General features: G+C 42.1%; 1 protein-coding gene across 2 annotated transcripts in view; it reads left to right on the top strand.

Moving 5' to 3' along the window:
* The window catches only part of NOS2 (nitric oxide synthase 2), a 109,694-nt gene that overhangs the window by 84,387 nt on the left and 8,949 nt on the right, over positions 1-16,358 (top strand). The window contains exon 32 of one of the 2 annotated variants that reach the window (XR_016459184.1): positions 16,224-16,269. The exons of the other annotated variant lie outside the window; for it this stretch is intronic. The gene's annotated coding sequence lies outside the window, so the exon portion shown is untranslated. Of the gene's footprint in view, positions 1-16,223; positions 16,270-16,358 lie in introns of those variants that run through there. 2 annotated transcript variants of the gene reach the window in all.

The following is a 16,358-nucleotide window of genomic DNA, read 5'->3' as shown; positions in this document are numbered from 1 at the left end:
ATGAATAGAAACTCCTCACACCTCTGTATGCCATACTTCTGCCAGCAAAACTCTTATCTCTGCCAGTTTTAATGACAAAAGGAAAAAAAAAAAACAAAACAGTTCTTTCCAGATGCAGCTTGTTCTTTGTGGAGAGATTTTACCATCAATTCTTGCACTGTTCTGTGAGAGGCCTTGCTTCCAGTTCTGCAACCCTGCTTCCACATCTACATGTGCAATGCCCCAGAAGTGGGGTGACCACATACATTGCTCAAACAATTCATTATGTCTCTCATCACATACCTAACAAGAAGGCTGTGCTCAGATCAGCAGGGCTGGCTGGATAATCCACATCCCTTTCCATGGGAGGAGCAGGACCACAGACCACTGGCTCCCACATCCGCGTTCTTCTCAAGATTCATCTGCACATCTGAGGCAGCCATGTCCTTCCATCGCACGTGGTGTGACCTTGGAGGAACTACTGCCATCTTCCACTTGTAAAATACCCATGAAGTTTCTTTGCCCTAAGCATTCTTGTGCATGTGTCTTGTAGCTCTTAAGTAGAAAGCTTTGGGAAGAGCCTGAATAGATTAACATCTTTGCTTTAGAAGAGTTGCTAGAACCGTGTAGTAGATAGACATGGAAGGAGCTGGCTTTCTGAGAGTCCAGATAGGAGAAAATAACTATTCTAGCATAAATTATATATATACATATATAAATGTTCCTGTAAATATCTATGATTAGAGTACATTTTACTTGCTGTAACCTGTAGAGCTGTCTAGATAGCTGAAGGTACAGCGTTAGTTAGTTCAGCCAGTGTAAAACAGATTGGGTCAGCTTGTATTAAGAGAGGATGAGTCCAAATGCATCCAATTCGTATTCCCAATAGAATTCTTACATAGGAGGTAGAATTCTGTAAGCACTGCCTGCATATATTAGTATTCCTCCTGACCTTACCACATGCTCCTGCTCACTGAGTCTGGCTCTCAGAGGCCAGTCTATAAAAAACCTGCAGATAGTCTCAAGAAAGCTTACAGTGTTGTTGGGAATATCTAAAATCTCAGACCTTTCTTCTGTAAAAAAAACTGGCTCAACTATCATCACTATCATCACTACAGTGATAATAATAGGAAGAAACTCATAAATCAATCATTCTAGCTCTTGGTGAATCGAGAATTAATCTGCAGAAAGAAAAGCAAACAAAATCTTTCGTTCCTTCCTATTCAAAACCCTTTGAAATCAGTGTCTTCCCTGTCAGTGAGTTTTGGATGAAGTTCTCATTCTGCCTTCCTTTTCACTGTCCCTACAGTACCATGAAAATTCAAGCTGTTGCTCTTTACTTCCTTCCTCTTCATAAAATGTCTAATAATCAGCCATCTGGTGTCCAAGATGCCTTGAGTATTAGGGCATTTCCTTTATCCAGGGGAGGCTTTTGAGAAGAAAGATAAATGTGTTCATGACGTACCCCTGCTGCGTGCTGATTAGGGTCTGGCATTTTTTCTTTGTTCAAAAGGATTATTGTAATGCTAATTTGTTTAGTAGAGAAAAATACTTACAGGGAGAGTCCTGGTTTCTGCTGTAGCAGATTTTATGACATTACTTGAATATTCTTGTTTAGAATTATATATAAACAGTATGATAGCTGTAATGTATGTTAAAGACCAAGTGGAATTTTGAAGGGAGAAGACATAGTGATCTATAGAAAGTGTTGTGTTCTAAGCCACTACATTCTTTTTCTTTCTCAATTTAATTGTCTCACACTGGCACCCTATTTTTCATAACTAACTAAAAAACGTAACCCCTTCCTTTCCTTCTGCACAGCAGGCTGGCAGCCATAGACCCAGTGCTGCAATATAAACTGTGTACAGGGCTCTATTCAAGTCAGTGATTGTCACTGGGGAGCAAGGGTTCTGTGCACCTTGCTGTATATAACTGGGTCAGGTCTCAAGGTAGATGATGGACTGAGATTTGAGTGTAAAAGGAAAATATTGAAGGTCACACAGAAACCATGAAAAAGCATCCATTGGACCATGGATTAAAAAAAAAAAAAAAAAAAGAAAGAAAGCCTAGGGGAGTGGGGATGGATCAGGCTAAAATGAAAATAAAAGAAAATGAAGAAACTGCCATCTAAACTAGAATGAAAACAACTTCTTGCTTTATTCTATGTTGATTTGTTGGCCAAATGCTTGCTGTGAAGGAGTTTTATGTCTTAATTTGTGAGCCCTTGGGAGTTGCAAATTATTTGTTGTCTTGTGGTAGCATGAAGAGAAGCCAGTAGGGTGCTGTTCATATTCATGGAATGATACTCCATTCCCATTAGGGTGCAAACACTAAACGTTTGCACAAGGATTCTTCATCTGGTGAAATGCTTATGTATAATAAACAATTTTTGTCAAGTGGGAATTTGTGAGGAGAAGTGAAAAAACACATCCTTAAAATCCCTTTAGACTGTTTCTGTATACATTCTCAGTAAACAAACCTTTATATATATATTTCTTTTTAAAGTCACATTTAAGAGCATATACCAGCCAAATCCCTGTTAGAACTCCACATACAGTTCAGACTTTGGATTACAGTGGTCATATGGTATTTAAGCTACTTAGTGCATCCACAGATTAACCAGCAAACAGCATACATTAGCATGAGTTCAAGAAGTAGTAAGCTAGCCTAAACTTTCTATGCAAGACTATGCAAAACTTCCTTTAAATAAAACCATTTGGGTTAGTGTAAAGAGAGAGAAAGGTCCTGGATAGTGCTTGTCAGCATTTGAATTCCGTCTTTCAATTTTCTGCTAACTCTTCTTCCTCAGTCTGCATCACACCCATCAGCTTACACAGTGACAGTGTCTCTGGAAAAGGCTTGCCCCAGAATCAAGATAAGCAGAATGTAAATGTTAGCAGGAACTGAGCCAAATTTTTGAAGATTCTGGCTCTCACCTCACAGCATCAAATAGAAAACTGTTTGCATTCATGGCAGATGAATGTACAGGAAGGATCAAAATAAACCCCTGCCACTTTCTCTCATATCCGAGCTTAGTTTTTCCTGATCCAGCAGCTCACAAGTTTGTTTGCCTTTGTTCTCACTGCAAAACTGAAGAATTAATTCAACTGAGAAATAAGCAGCTACTGCCTGCTTCTGCAGTTCACAAGGAAAAAGTCCCCATTGTTTTCTGATGGGGAATACCTCCTAAGGAAGCCCCAACTCTGGTTCACAATAGGGGCAGAGATCCCAGTGCAGGAAAGTGTTTTTCTTCAAGACATTACGTAGGCACAGCATTGATTTTAAGTGCATATTTAAGTGCCATAGCAGTCATATGACAGAAGCATTTACTCTGAAGTAAGATTTTGATTGCTACTGCACAGGCTTTGCCTAAGCACACTTTAAGGTGCTAACTCGGAGCCAAATGTTTATCAGTCCAGGGTAAAGTGTTTTACTAAATGAGAGCTTAAGGATTTTCCAACCTTTCTGATTCTATGATTCTTTGATTTTATCACTCTGGGTAGTCTCTGCATTACAGGAAGAAGGGCAGCAGAAGCCCAGCTTTTGCCATTGGAATGATCACTCTGCACCACAAACTGTGAGTTGTTTTCATTAAGACAAAAGAGCAAGTCGAAAAAGCTAACACTTAATTCTTATTTATTGCATTGATCTTTTCAGTGTGTCTGCAAGTTAGCTGTGTAGATCTAATTTAAAGCAGAGTGTAAACTCCCCTTGACTTTAGTTAGTTTATGATCAAGTTCAGAGCAGGTGCCGTGAGGCTAAATGACCTGTTTGTCTGGGAAGGCAGGAATTCTAACTGTAGGTCCTAAAATCAGTGTCACTGTATTTTTTGAGCATACTGATGGGAGAACTAAATCTCTGTGAATGCAAAAATTTGTAAATTTATACGAATCAACAACAAAAATAAAAAACACAGAAAAAAATTAAGAAAATTAAGAAAAAAGCTTTTCTTCTCTCATGTGGTAGATCCTACGGTAGCTTGGATACAGTCATCAGAAGGAAAGAGACAATGAAGTTACAGTCATTGAAGTTACTCCATTGATCATCATGGAGTTTTCAGAAAGTTAGATCTGTGTGTAGTTGGGAATGACAACTAGTTTACACGGCCCTTTCCTCTCTGGGATGCTGTCTCTCATCACTAACAGCAGCCTCCCAGTGTCACAGCACTGATAGCAGCCCTCCAGTGTCAGGAAATAATACTAACACATCCTCTTTGCAAAGTTATCTAAAAAAGCAGAGAGGAATTTTTTTTTCTGACTGCAGTTGAGTGACACCAGCCATACAAAAGCCATCTGCATGCCAGTCCTCCTTCCTTCCTTGCTTTTAATTTCAATTCTTTTTACGGCCAATATATTTCCAAACACTCCACAGGAGACTCTTGAGTTGACACTTCTGCAGTTTCTGGTCATTTGTATTACATTAATGCAACAGATTTGCAGCAGTCCGCATCCTATATAATTTAGCAACAAAACTGGAGTAGCTCAAAGCATAGCACTTTTAGCTAGGAGGGGAAATTGGCAGAGCAGAGCACAAGAAAGCAAATAGGTCAGCTACCCAGACTAAAGAACCAATGGATTAGCATGGTATCTGACATCTCAGGTGCTCGTGTTTCCACCATTTGATACAATTTCTGTTTATTTTTTGCTCAGATGAACTCCCCTCTTCCCTATTAATAAACTTGTAGTTATAGGGAAAGGGAATGTTGGCATGAAGCAGCACATTGTGTTTCTTTCCCATGGGAAAGTCCTGTTCAATAAAAATTGGAAACTATTTTCAAAGGCAAGATTTATCTTGGTAGATCTATCTGTTCTTCAAGCCAGAATATGTTTCTAGTGCCATGAAAAACTAAGGGCGGTATTGTGAAACTTTTTAGGCAGTGTGAGGGAAGAGTCCCTAACCATAGCCTGTGGTTCACTGGGAGAATGTGTTTCCAGTAGTTTGGCTTCCAGTCAGTATAATAATGATTTCAGAAACCATTTCAAAGGGAATGATGACCTGTGGTTGAGACACTGAGACTGGGGCAGTCTAGGTCAGTCCTTAGATCTTTCAGAAAGTATAGCTCTGGGCAAATCATCTAATCTGTTAGCTTCCTCGTGAAGTAGAGAAGACAATGTTTCCTCTCTCTGATACCTAAATTTAAGCTACATAGAGCACTTAAGATTTCAAATTACAAGGATAAAAAGGATAGATTTGATCTATACCCTTGCTTCCCAGAATCCCTTTCAATAGGTCAGATTTTGCCAATTACAATGGTACAATAAAAACAGTTCCCTTGGTTTAGTGGAGTTACTCCAAATATTCACCGAGCTAAATCAATTCAGAGCTTAAAGTACTCGGTCTGAATTTGTTTCTTTTTTGATGGGATTGTGGTCACAGCCTGCAAGTTCTGTAGTTCTCTACCATCTCTGAGATTTGCAAACTCTAAATTCAAAAGCTCGGTTTGGTAATATATGGTATATTTTACCAAAACGTGAAAACAAAAAACTGTCCCCCCTCAAATGTAATTTGCCCTGAACAATTCACATTTAAAATAGGAAATCACAAGCATACAAATGCTTCCATAAGGATAATCAGGATATTACACTTGCTAGTAATTTTATGTAGGTGTTCAAGCTATGAAAGAGCTTATATAGTCCTTTCCCATTCTATAGTTCTGTTACAAAGCTATACGTCTATGGAGTTTCAGCACTTGTTGGCTCTTCTAGATATCTTCAAAATAGCAACTAGCAAATTGTTACTCTGTGTATTTCTTCTACATCCTGACCCCTCCTAGACCCTTCAAACGGGAAGTTTCACGGGCAGAAAGGTTGCTACAGAAGTATTTCCAGCTCCACTTATCAGCCTTGGCCCATCTGAAAAACAACAGAACTGGAGCTGCAAATGTCTTTCTGCTCACATCTTTCCCTGTCTCACATGCCCCAGAGCTACACAATAGGGGAACTGTTTAGAATATCATAGTGGAGTTTTGCCTACAGCAGATACAGCCATCTGCTAAGAATTCACATTTCAAGACGTGCCAGTTCCAATGTATTTGAAAATCACAACTAGTCAGCAGGACTGGATGCAGTCTGCATTGCAAAACGCTTGGGTGCACTCATATAATTGCATAATCCAGTGTTGTGAACTCCCTCTTCTCAGACAATGTGTTTTAGATATTGATTGCACAGAAGGTCAGCTTGTGCTAGAAAAACAAACAGACTGCTTTGCTTACTACAGCAGTATAGGGAAAGCTGGGAATAGGCTATGAGAGGGGACATTTAGCCTTGTTAACTGTTGTTACTGTGATGTGGTCAAAGCACTTCAACCTAGCTTTTAGCAGTCCAGACTTAATGTTTTCTTTTTCATACAGTGATGTGTAGAGGGACCAGTCAAGATTGAATTCTAATTACATTAGTCATTATGCAGACAGTTCTCAGTCCAAACCACTGTCTAAGTGCATGAGACATACTGGTAAGAGGTGCACTGTGCATCAGAGCATGGCACACAGATGCACAAACTTCTGTTCCATGTAGTACACTGCCTCTGCTTTTGAAAACACTAGGTAGGTCAAGGCAGTTTGTGGAATCCCTAGTAATGTACTTATTGATTTTGGGCAAATTTCACAGAAAAGTGAAGATTTTACAGATAATTAAAACCCTACATGTTTAGGGAAGATAATCTTGTGATGTGAGTTCAAAGCCTCAGCATGGAGTTATAACTTACAGACACTGAAGAGTTCTCAAGCATTCCCATAAGAGAAGCTACATTTGGAGGATACGGTTAGCCACAAAATCCAAATTGCTTTTAGTCATGGAATTATCTAACACATCTGAAAGTCCAAGTGATTGTAGTGAGCCACACAATAATTTAGAGTTAGTTAGACCAGAACTGGATGTCTATTCCCTTTTCTTCTTGTTCCTTGAATCGAGTTATCCACCCTCTTGCAGCCTGCACAAAGCAGCATCTCCAAATAGAGTTACTTTCCTCCTGGAGTAGTTGGGAATTAGTGGGGGAAGAAAAAAATAAATGTATGCATTGACAGCTGAGCTGAGAAAAGAACTTGAGCTTTGACATTCAGTTGCTATTCCTATAGCAAGCTCTCACCTCAGATTAAAAGCCTCTGGATAATCCTCTAGCTGAGGCTAGAGCTGCATAAGAAAGTAAGAGAAGATGTGAGTACAAGACAGAAATCAGAAAAAAGGTACATGAGATTTTTATCCCACCTGGAGCCAATGAAAAAATGACCATGCAACATTACAGATAGAAGTGTGGCTGCAGAAATGTTAGGGAGTATTTCCAAGTGTCTATGGCTCTAAATAAAGATGCATGCATTTTTCTCTAAAGGGATGCAGTTAGAATGACACAGCCTTCCCTTACCAGGGACACAAGAAAAGCAGTGCTCAATTAAGGTATAATTTATTTTTCTCTTCAACAGGGAGCTGTCACTGTTCTGTGAGGCAGATAAGGCAACACATTAGAAAGGCACATAAATTGTGCTGCCAGGGAAACCTGGCTTTTGTTCTTGCTTTGTTGCTTTCTTTAATCCTATGTATGGCATTCCTGCTGCTGGGGCATGATAGAAGCTTGTAAATAATGGACAGGCATAGCACTCAGCAAAGTAATCACAGTGCACATTTGCTGAGCAGATAGATTCTTCAAAGGAATATATGCTTAGAGCCAATTACATGCAGAGAAATCAGCAAGATAACAGATGTGTTAGGTATTCCCCTGATGGCAGGCATGGTGGTTAGGAAGGAGGGTGGAAATTCAAGCAGAGAAAGACAGACTGACAAATAACAGTGTGCGGAGCTGTGTGCACTTACTTCTGTAGGGAAAAAGGAAACTCAGCAAATAATGACAATCACCAGTTCAGCAGCAGCAAATAATGTATTATTGATTATCTTCAGTGCTCAATTAAGCCACCTGAATTGGGAATGCTGTGAGTTTATAGCTGGAGGTGTTACCTTGTGTGTGTCAGGATACCCGCTGTATGTCCTACCAACATGCAAGGCAGGTTTAGTAAGCATAACAGATCCATGCAGTCTGGGATGCTCTCCTTGCAGTCAGGTGCAGTCTGAATACCAGGACTGCCTCCTCTGGTGATTTTTAAAGAAGCAGAATCTCTAATACAGGACAATAAAAAGAAAAAGAGAATTCTCCCAATGAGCTCCTGGTAATAAAGACTGGTTTTAGACATAGCACACTCTCCAGAGATCCCAGTGTGGTATTAGGAGAGAAATGCAGCCTGGCTTGCTTTTTTGGCTCTATATGGCATGTAGTTTTGTACCTACACACAAAGGTAATGTCATAATCTGTTTGCAAACTGGAGCCAATCAAAATGTACCTGTCTCTTTCACAAGTTTTTAAAAAAGTCGATCAGTTAATGAGGAGTAATTTATCATGATAAATGATATTTAGAGGATCTTTTTTAGAAGTTCTAATACACTGGGCTCTAAACTGACTTCAGAAATAAGTGCTGTTCAAAGTCTTGCTGCACCAAGGAAGGAAAGCTGGTCTACTGTTGTGAGTTACAGGCAGAACTGAAAACAGACTATGGTGGGTTCATCTGGTAGCCTGGGTCCTCATCCTCTGGGAAATGCTGAGTAATAGCAAGGTGGTGTAAGGAACTGTTGATACTGAAAATCAGGAAAAGGCCTGCACTGGCTCATTCCCTTGTGACTGTGGGCAATCCCTTCTGATTGCTAGCTGGGACAGTGATGGTGAGAACAGGAACGTAGACAGGGTATAGGAGAAGGCTCTGACATGGGCTGTTCTGGAGATTTGTGCTGGATGGCCAGAACAGCACAACCAGCACAACAGCTCCTTTCTACTCCTGAAAGCTGCAAAAAATAAGAAGAAAGCAGGGTAACACATTAAATTCCTACTCAAGCTTTACATGCATTGAGAAACAGTTGCGTGTAGGCAAGCTCTTTATACTAGATTGGTATTTTTAAGTTATTTGGCAAAGTGGATTAAAAAAATTGAATACACATCAAATCCAGCTGAGCTGCGCTGTGAGATGATTCAGAAAGGTTCTACCTGGAGTGTCTCAGCTCCAGAAATAATGGCCTTCAGCACGAAACTAAGGTTTACTGACTCAGCTGATGACATATTAAGGGAGGTAAATAAATATCAACCTTGGTTTCAGGGAGCAGAGCATTTGACAGCCTTCCCAGCCTTCAGTCCATGCTGCAGGAGTGCTGGGCAAAGGCTGAGGCATCTCAGTAAGGATGCATGCACACACCCACATCAGCTCACATATGCAAGTGGGACTTGCAAATTTGGGCTCTGGGAGTCCCAAGAGCAGAATGGATTCCACAACCGCTTGTGGAAGCAATCACTGTACTTTCCCACACAGTAAGAACAGCCTCATAGAGATCTTGTGTATTAAGAGAGGGAGAAACAAAAGACTGCCAGCAAGAGGAGACCTCCGGGAGAGTTTTCTTATCTGAAGTTTGCTTTCCAATGACCTAAAATGGCCACTTATCTGTAGCAATAGTGGATTGATTTAAAAGTGCAAGAAAACTCAAAAGAGCTTATCAAGTTACTTAGATAAATACTGTGCAGTAATGTCACAAAGGGAGTAGATGACGAGCTCATAATGGAAATGCAATCCTTTACTGTCACTGGGAATCAAGGATTTTGTCTGCTGAGCTTAGATAGAGATTTGAACTATGGAAAACTTTGGGATGTGCAGGGCTGGGAGCTTAACTCCCTCCTGCCTAGGATTTGCAGTGAAGGATTTGACAGTTTTCACACAGTGTAGGGCTATTTAAGGATCCTGGGATAAAAATGTATGAATACTTCTTCCCTGTAAGAAGAGCTGTAGAACAGATGCCAGCTGTCTATGCAGGCTGCTGAACACAAAGCGTTGATGTTGCAGATAAGAGCAGTGCTTATTTCCCATTCCCTCTGGGCTTGATCCAGTATCTCTTAAGTCTTCAAAAGGCTCCAAATCATCTCCAAACTATTGCTCTTTCTACTCAAAACAGACACAGTTCTTTGAGACACTGTGAGTGTTGCATGAAGAGCATCTTCCAGGAAGCTAGAGAGAGACATAGAGACTGGGAGTTTCTTAGAAAACAGTAATGTCTTGGTTCAAACCACCTAAATCCTTACTGGAGGGAGCAGTTGGTAACAAGAAGGGAAACAAGTTACCTCTGTGATTCATTGCTGGTAAAGTGAGTGTGATGAGTCCTGAGAAAGTCCTTCCCAGATGGATGATTTTGCTTTCCAGTACATTCAGATCTATGGTAAGGAGCGTAGTCAGGACAATGTCCTACTTTCACTGTAACTTCAGGACATGTTCTGAAAAGCAGTGAGTGCAAGTCCTTAAAACCTAGAACACCTCTGCAAACTTTATGGGAGCTGCTGGTCCTTGCTTTGTGGGACGCAGGGACAAAGGGTGTCTGAGCTCCTCGATGCAGGTGTCAGCCACAGGAGAGGTGACAGCCCTCCTGCAGCTCATCTCTTCACGCTGGCTCCAGCCTTGCTCAGAGCGGAGTTTGCCTGCAGCTGCTGAGGCTTCATCAGCTGTGGCAGAGGAGCAGCACGCACTGCTTGGAGCGGGGCTCTGCACCTTGGGGCGACACAGTGCTGAACAAACGCCTGCTCGATAGCGCTGCACAGTTCTGCATTTTATCCTGCTCCTGGAAATAACTTACCTAAGAAATCAGTTGGGCCAACGTGTTATTGCTGTTGCTCTGGAGCGGAGCCTCTAGCCAGCTGAACCCAGCGCCCTGGGTCTGTAAATCTCCTTCTGCCTTGCGCACGGTGTTGTCTGTCCGGTACCGGGGCTCCCTGGCACCACGGCGGCGATGCCGGAGGGCCCCGAAACCAAGCGTTAAGCCCCGGTCGCGGGGCGAGTCCCGGCTCTACCTGCGAGGCTCTCGGCGCTCGGATGCCCCCTGCAGCCCGCGCTGCCCCGGAGCGGCTCCGTTCCCTTCGGGCCGCCGGCAGCGGGAGGGGAGCCGAGAGGAGGGAGCGGAGCGCTGCGGGGCGCAGCTGCGGTCGGTGCTCAACTCTGCGCGGCGGCGGAGTCCGAGGCAGCGTCCTTCGAGAGCGGAGCGTGTGCGTAATGCAGGGGCTGAGGGTGGATGTGTTTCCTTCTCTCCCTTCTGTTCTGGATTTCCTGTACCCTCGCCTGTGAATTCTGTAAAGCACAGCCATGAGATCCTTGTGTGCTTTGAGCCGTTTGCAGGAAGTTAAAGAACCATCTTTATTTAAAACTAAATAAATTAAAAGTGGCCCTCTTGCAGCTACTGGGATACCAGCAGTGTTAATAACCCGAGAGCCAGCCCTCTCCTGCTCCTTGTGCTCTTGCACCTCGACTCCAAGTGCTGCTTCATACACAGGTCATCCATGCGGTGCAGGTAAATGCAAGCTGCCGTCCTCACATCCAGTCACTGCACCTGAGCAAGCCTCTCACCTCATACGAACTTGTTACTTCTGAACAAGTTCAGAACTTGTTACTTCTGAATGCTCTTCACTGTGTCGTGCATGTATCTATGGTTTTGCCCTCAGGAGCTGCAGTCAGGAACTGATTTCCCACTGCTCGAGACACTAGCAAATACAGTTAAAGACAGATCCAGAATAAGATAATGGTTCTCACTCACAGTTACACAGTATATGTTTGTGTGTCTATATGTGTTTATATATAGAAATGTATGTGTATATATATAAGCATATAAATACAGTAGATGTATATGTACTTTTCTATAATAACATTGGGAGGAAGAGATGCAGGACGCAGATGAAGTAAATCAGCAGTAGTCTCAACTGACTTACTACGTAATTGTCAAATCTACTTTTTTTCTCAGTGTTGCTTGTGAGACTGTACAGTTTTCCCTGTGGCATGATTAAATAATACATCTTCCACATGTTTTGGTGCAGTTGTGCAGAAGGGAATGGTGCCTACCCATTGCACCCTCCTGACAGCTGACGTGTGGATGTAACAGGGGTGACCTCAGACCATCTCCTCTATGCAGTTACAATTTTGAAGGGCTGGTCGCTCTTGTGTCCTGATGAGATGTTTGTTCAGGTGGCTGATGTAGTGATTTGAGTCTTATCACTGGAATCCTATGCTGTAAAATATTCTCTGTTGAAGAACTTTGATTTCAGATCTCTCCCTTTGTTTCCTGTTGTTGAAGATGATTGTTTAAAAAAACACAAAACACAGCTATTATGAAATCATTGCTAATTTCCTGTGTGATATTTGCACTTTCCTCAAAGGTATAGTTGCAAATAGAAGTTGACTTTGATGCTGCTGGCACAGCCTTGCTTTCAGCACCTGATGTATATGTCATAGCATCTCTGCCAGGGAAATAAGCTCCTGAGAGTGACCACTACTTGAACACAGGTGTTGTGGGAGCTCAGATGAAGAGGAGGAGGATGTCCGACCCCTTGGGGCCAGCTCAGAGCTTTGAACTCATTTCAGACCGGTGGCCAGCTGTGAGTTCACTCACAACTCAGTGTGTTCATCTGAAATCTATTTCTAGCTGGCAGATGTGTCCTTCTGCAAGCAGAACACTTGGTATGAGAATGGAGCCCCCAGTCCCTTCTTTCTCAGGAATGGGGGCTGTGGCACCAGAGTGCAGCCTGCTGGAGGTCCAACACACAGGACACTCCATGGAGGAGGAGGTGATAGTTGAAATAGCTCCTGCTGCTAGTGATGATTTCATCAGAGGTAAAGGTAAATATGGAATAACAAACAAGACATAGGAGAGGCATCTTATGATGACAAAACATCCTAACACAGTAACTCTGAAGTTAGGAGTGGTTATGTATCTATCTCAAGGCAATTTCTGAGGGAGATCAGGCTCTCTATGGATGTCACTGGCTCACCACAACCCTGTACTTGGCTTTGTGTACACACTGAGAATTCCCTTACAGTGTCTTTGAACTCAGGTACAGATGTAATCTTTTGCCACAACACTAAAAGTAGGCTCCTGTGGCCAGAAATACTATTGAATTCAAACAGTGGTGAGAAAAATAACAGTGCTGGGTTTATAGGGTAAGGTTTTCCTGCTGACACCCAAGAACAAGACAAGGTGTCTTTAGGTCTCGGCACCTCAGGGTGCACGTCTGTACTCCTGGGCTCGTCTGCAGAGTGAGCACTGAGCTGTGGCTGCTGGCATCCTGTGGGTGTGAGGAGCACATCTTCGCAGATGGACCAAAGCCACTAGTCAGTAGAAAGAAAAGTAGCACTGAGGCAAGCTCGTTGCTGGGAGGGGAACCCAACAGGCAGCAAGAGAGCAGGTATTTCATCATGAACTAAAATTTTGGGGCAGTTTTGCCATCCAGGACAGCTGCCCCTGCTTAGCTGTGAGGAGATTTGGTGCCTTGTAATCCCCCATTGATCTAGATTACTTTTTTATTTAAAGAAACTGGCCTCCAGCAGTTACACCACGTCTTCTCTAGCCCAGAAAGTGAGTCCAGAGCACAAGTACAGGAACAACGATTCTAACTTGGAAAAAATGAGGTGACCCGTATTTGGCCTCAATTAAAAGGCCAAAGAAAACTCAAGATTTTATCTTATAAAAATCTGAACATTTGACTAGAAGATTATATCATCTAACAGGCCCCATTAATTCTGCTTCACAATTTATAAATTAAGGGGTGCCAAATAATCAGCATATTTGCTAAGCAATATGGCATGCTTAAAATTCTGGTTTAATGTTACTAGCAGCCAGCTGCTTCCTTTCTTTTTTATTTTTATTTTTTTATTTTTTAAGAAGGAATACAGATCTCCATAACACAAGCATTAGCCAATGGCACAGAAAAACCTATGTTTACTTGACACAGACTTCATGTGTCTCTCTGGGTAAGTTTCTCAATTTCTGTATATTTCAAACATACTCCAGAATTTCTCTGCCTCCCAAAGATGGATGCAGAAGTGGGTGGTGCACAGATGGCTTACTAATGAGGCTGCAGTAGTGATACTACGTGCAGAAGTGACTGAAAGGTAAGAATATTAAAGGCACAGTAGGCATCATTTGTCCCAACTTTCAGTCCATGTCATGCAAGTCATTTGTGCTCCCTTCCCCCTGTAAATGCCACTCAATGCATTTTCCTATACATTTTCCTATGATTTTGATAATTGAAGCCCCTTTTCTCCTGAAAAAGTTGCGTTGGTGTCCACAAGTATTCCATGTGATGATATAAAGTCAGGCAGTTCTCCCTTCACAATCTTAATCTCAGTGATGGTAACAAGCCCTAAAAGACATAGTCTTAAAACTTCAGTTTAGGCCTCTGCCTAAAAATAGACTTTGGACTTCATGTGGGCTAGAGACATGATTTCATCAGTGCTATTCCCGGAACTTCTTTCCTGTCCATGAGCGCTGCTCAGTTATAACCCTTCCTAAATGCATTTCCTTGCAGAGACCACTAGAAGATAAATGTTGTGTGATGTTGTAAGCCTGAAGTTGCTTTGTCAAGCTCTTTGTCTCCAAGCGTGGGTGTGATAATCATTGAACAAAACCCAGCATTATTGCTGCAGGTATTCCAGGGAACAGTGCATTCCTACTACACACCACCACCGTTTTCTATTAATTACTCCTTCATTATCAGAGTTGTAACATAGCCTTGTGCCCACAATTTGGGGAAACAACTGTACTCATCCCTGCTGCCATATGAGGAAAATATGCGTTTGAAAATGTGGTCCTTGTGATGAGTGAGGATAGTTCTTTCATTTTATGCCTCTGGGAATCATAAGCCCACCCAAGGTACTTTTAATAACAGCAAGGATAGGCGGCTTAGGCTGTACTGGAGGGCAGCACCTCTACAGAGTTCAAGTGCTGTGGAGATGCAATAATTTTGTACAGAAGTTGTTGTTCTGTCTTTATTGACCTCCTACCTTGCTGTGCTGCTGTTTGTGGTGGGTCCATCCAATCCTGATGGCATCTGTGTTCTGCACAGACAATCCAGCATTAGGTCAGGTCAGAATAGTGCCTGGCTTCAGGTAAGATGTGAAAGAATTGATGACTTAACTAGTTACTAAAAATATATATATATCTTTTGACTTTTCTTGGATAGAAGCAAATTTCCATGGACACTCCCCCCCAATTCCTGGCTGGATACCCCTTGTTTGTCCCTGGAAAGTGTTTGAGACAAAAATCTTAAGTGATGGTATCCATTAAAGAGCAGCAGGAACATTGTTCCTGTGCTGCTGGAAGATTACTTTGATGGCACAGAGGAGGATGGTGGCAGGATGTGAACTGTATTCTTGGTCTGCAGATCTGGCCCTTGTGACTCAGCCTCTCCTACACTTCTGCCTGATCTCATAATCTTGCAGTGAGTCTTGTGTTTTCACTTTGAAGTCCCATTTCCTGGAGTAACATGGTTTCTTGTAAACCTCAGCCTTCGCTATAGTAGCAAAAAAGTAAGAAAATTCTTCAGGACTTCAGATGAAAAAAGAATAAAATAAGCTGTGTGAGATCTACACAGGTATGGCTGTGTGGGTCCCAGAAGGTGGCAATAAAGAACATAATTGTATTTAATGTTCTTTGAGTTAGCTTCATATCACTTTTCAGATGTTTGATTGCCTGCATTTAACAGCTCGTGTATAAGGTAATGGCACAGTGTTAGGAACTGGGGTACCAAGAGTTTAAAGTTACATAACACAGGAAGATGGCTGCAGAGGCAGAAGTGGACTCCAGTTAGCTGAGTGACAGACTTAAATCCAGCTTTCCCACAGCTGCCTCCCTCGGAAATGAATTGCTATCTTTGTAGCAGTGAAGGCTGTTATTTGCAAGAGTGTAGCAATGGTAAACAAAATGGAGCATTAAATTGCAACAAAACCTCAATTATTTAAGAAAATGCCATCTGTATCTGACAGGAACAAAGTTTTTACAGAGCCTCTGAAGTGCTGACTGATCACTTCATTGTGTTTGGGACAATTTCAGAGTGCAATTCCTCAATACATGCTGGAGGAACAGTTTTTCCACTCTTCCTTAGGCTGGGAGCCAGACTATTCTTTCCCAGAAGTGAGGAAAATGAGCATCATTAGCTGACGCTTTCCAGTAAAAGGACTCTTGCAATATAGCCCCACTAAACAAAAGCACGATTGTTTGCAGGCCCAGGAAAAAGTACTGCTTGCAGATGACAAATGAGCAACATTAGAAGGAGGAAACAAAGTTTTGACAGATGCCAGTCTCCAGCCACCATGAGGCTACTGTCATGCTCTGATGATTCATATGCAAAGTGTATCATGAAAGGCCTATAAAGCTGTGCATAATTTATGATTTCCTTCCTCTTCCTCCTCAAAGGCAGCATCTCACAGCTATAGCCTCTGACGGTGTGTTTCTGAAAGGCAGTTGTCCTGGAAGAGTTAACAGAGGTAAATATTCAGGAAAAAAATTGAAGGCATGCATTTCTTTGGTTTTCAGAGACTGTTTGTGTTT

The sequence above is a fragment of the Phasianus colchicus genome, chromosome 21 (assembly GCF_987193195.1).
Source record: "Phasianus colchicus chromosome 21, bPhaCol1.hap1.1, whole genome shotgun sequence".
Lineage (NCBI taxonomy): Eukaryota > Metazoa > Chordata > Aves > Galliformes > Phasianidae > Phasianus > Phasianus colchicus.
Note: the sequence above shows the minus strand (reverse complement) of the source record. Positions and strands in the feature narration are given on the sequence as shown.